Here is a 3528-nt window from a genome sequence, read left to right as displayed (position 1 = left end):
AAACAATATTAAACAGTAATAAAAATGCAGGTAAAAACAGACAATAACTTTGAATAATGTTCGCGTTTAACCCCGGGTGGAATTGAAGAGTCGCATAGTGTGGGAGAGGAACGATCTCCTCAGTCTGTTAGTGGAGAGGACGAGATACAGTCCAGAGGTCACCTGAACATAAAGAGGAGATGTACTGCTGCTTTTACACCAATGACCCGGATTGTTCAATGAAGGAATATGCCAGGAGGGGTCGAAAAATATAATCTTAAGTACCAACTGAAACAATACAACTAGAGTAGGGAAAAAAATTAGTAATCTCTAGCATATATAGTGATCATTTTGTAGGCTGTCTATCAAATTAGCCGTAATTTTAATTTATGTTTCTAAAAAATAATATTTAAGGGGAAGCTGTATAAGCCAGTTCTTTCAGGCACACGTATGATTTACCAGATCAGATAAGATTTTTCCACATAGATGTTTAGCCTCAGGCTGAAATACCAAATCGGAACAAGCAGTAAGTAACTTGTGCATATGTGAAGGGATACTCTGGTTGAACAGGGGAGCAGAAGTCTGCCTGAGAGGAAAATATAAAACCCCTCCAGTTGTCCCAGAGGTGTGTCAAGAACCACAGGACAAGATAAACTAAGGCTTACAGAAAGATGTCTTTGTCTCTGAAGATCCATCCATTTTGTGTCTCGAACATTCTTTCCGAGGGCCATATCTGTCCAGAGACCGATCGACATACTGCGACTGAGAGCCATCTGGTAGCCCAAGCACACAAGATGAACTGCTTAGTATCCAGGTTGTATTGGTATTATTTTTCCAACTCTTAGTTTTACTTTGCTTATATATGGGGCACAATTGGATACCTGTAATTAATCTATGAATAAAACGTGTAACTTTCTATCCTGTTAAAAGATGTGAGGGGGGAAAAAGGCGGGAACAGTTGAACTAGAGTAGCAGTCAGTACTAACAGTGATGAGGCTGGTAAAAGGAAAAAAATAGAAAGGCTATAGATGGGATTTGTGGCACATCATTTAGGTGTACATAATAAAAAGTCTAAAAGAGACAATAGGGTCACGCTAGGATCCTACCAGAACAAAAAACTTGGCATAGTTGTCAGGATGCTGGAGTAACCATGTCTTCCACTCCATTAGTGAATACTGGTTTGTTGAGTTTGTATTGGGTGCCTGGTGTGGTGGAGATTGCCACAAACTTTTCTCACAAGGTAACAGGCCATGGAGGACATTTCCAATAAAGAACTGCACAGTAGGTATTTTTGTAATGCATTGCATTTTTTTTTATTCCAACACATGGCACATCACAAACATCAGCACCACTTTTTCAAATCTCATACCAAATGGCATATAACCGTGACATAGCAACGGGAGGGAAATCCCCAATTCCTTCCTTTTTATTTATGTGTCCACCTTCCCTTCGACTGTTTCACTCCATCTGAACTAGTGTGGTGCTGAGGTGTCACCCGTTGTGCATGGCTGCACTAGGGTCCTAATCTGGATCCTGAGTTGGTTTGTCATGTGATGGGTGCGGCAATGCACTGTATCAGCGCCTGCTCCTAGCCTCTCACTCCTTTTTCACTTTGACCTCCCTAGTATTCTTTTCTCCCATACTTGCATTCCCATTACTCTTTTGCCCACATATTCCTTGTCTCTCCTCATCACATGTCCATACCACTTCAACCTGCTTTCCTGTACTTGCTTAGATATCTCTCCCACTAGGGTAAACCTCATTTCTTATTCTTTTCTTGCAACTCGACACATTCATTTCTGTCATATCCAACTTCTTCTCCTTTTCTGCCCATGTCTTGGCTCCATACGTCATTGTTGGTCTTGCCACCATCTTTTAACCATCACTTTAATTCTTTGATCTGATACCTTCTTCTAACTGTTCCATTCACATTACACTTTGAGGGATATCTCTGCCTCTTTGCCCCTAACTGTACCACTGATCCTAACCTATCCACTCTTGTCAATAGCTTTCCCTGCAGGCTAACGTCTAGACCCTGATCACCATTATACTTTGTATATTCTCTCTTCTTTCTATTTATCTTCCAAAGATCTTCTCCATTCTTCCATCTTCCTGTCCACTTTGTCTATTCTGCTGCTACACAACACAATGGTCATCCGCACAAAGCCCACACTAGGGGTTTGGTCTTTTATCTCTTGAGCCAACACATCCATAATGGACAGAAGTAATAATTTAATTTCCATTCCTAATATGGTCCGGTGCTCTGTGTTATGGCTGTCCTGTACAGTTGAAGGTAGAAGTTTCCATCCACTTTGGGTGAATTCTTTTCAAACTTACTTTATAAGCCCTCCACATATTTTATACTAACAAACTATAAATTTGGCCTATCAATTAAGACATCTGCTCTGTCCAGGGCAAAAGTCATTTTTTTCCAACAATGTTCACTTTTTATCGACTAGATCACAATTCCAGTGGGTCACAAGCTTACATACACTTTGTTAATATTTGACTTTAAATTGTTTTATTTTGAGCCAAACATTTTGGGTCGCCTTCCACAGGTTGCTGGAATTTAGGTCCATTACTCCAGACTGAACTGGTGTAACTGGGACAGGTTTGTAGGCCTCCTGTGCTCATATGCACTTTTTCAGTTTTTTGCTTGAGGTCAGGGCTTTGTGATGGCCTCTCCAATCCCTTGACCTTCTTGCTCTTAAGTCATTTTGATGCAACTTTGGAGGTCTGCTTGGGGTCCTTGTCCAGTTGGATGACCCATTAGTGACTAATTCCTTGCTGAGCTTTTCAGATGTTGCTCCAGTGTCTCCCCATCATTTTCCTTTCTTGCAATGCCATTTATTTTGTGAAGTGCACCAGTCCCTTCTGCGGCAAAGGCAAATGCCCAAACTCCCCGAACAATCCACATAACATGATGCTCACACCTCCATGCTTGATGGTTGGGTTGGGGTTCTTTGGCTTGCAATCCTCACGTTCTTTCCTCCAAACATCATGATGGCCAATATGGCCAAACGGTGCATTCTTAGATTCATCGGAGTAGAGGACATTTCTCCAAAGGTAAAAATCTGAACCCCATGTGCCACTACAGACTGCCTTTTTTTTAGGAGCAGTGACTTCTTCCTTGCTGAGCAGCAGCCTTTCAGAATGTGTAGATCTAGGATTCATTTTAGTGTGGATATCCGTACTCGTCTGCCCATTTCCTTCAGCATCTTCACAAGGTTCTTTGCTGTTGTTCTGGGGTGCAAACAGTCCAAATTCTGTTCACTTACCTTCATGTCTGTTGGTGATCTGATTCTTTGTACAGCCATGTCCAAATGTTTTGAGAATGACACAAATATTAATTTTCAGTGTTTTTAGATCTTTTTGTCAGATGTTTCTATGGTAAACTGAAGTTGAATTACAAGCATTTCATAAGTTCCAAAGGCTTTTATTGACAATTTCATGAAGTTTATGCAAAGAGTCATTATTTACAGTGTTGGCTCTTCTTTAAATTTCAAGACCTCTGCAATTTGCCCCGGCATGCTGTCTGTCCATCAACTT

The sequence above is a fragment of the Polypterus senegalus genome, chromosome 8, assembly GCF_016835505.1.
Source record: "Polypterus senegalus isolate Bchr_013 chromosome 8, ASM1683550v1, whole genome shotgun sequence".
NCBI classification, from domain to species: domain Eukaryota; kingdom Metazoa; phylum Chordata; class Cladistia; order Polypteriformes; family Polypteridae; genus Polypterus; species Polypterus senegalus.
This window is presented reverse-complemented; position numbering follows the sequence as displayed.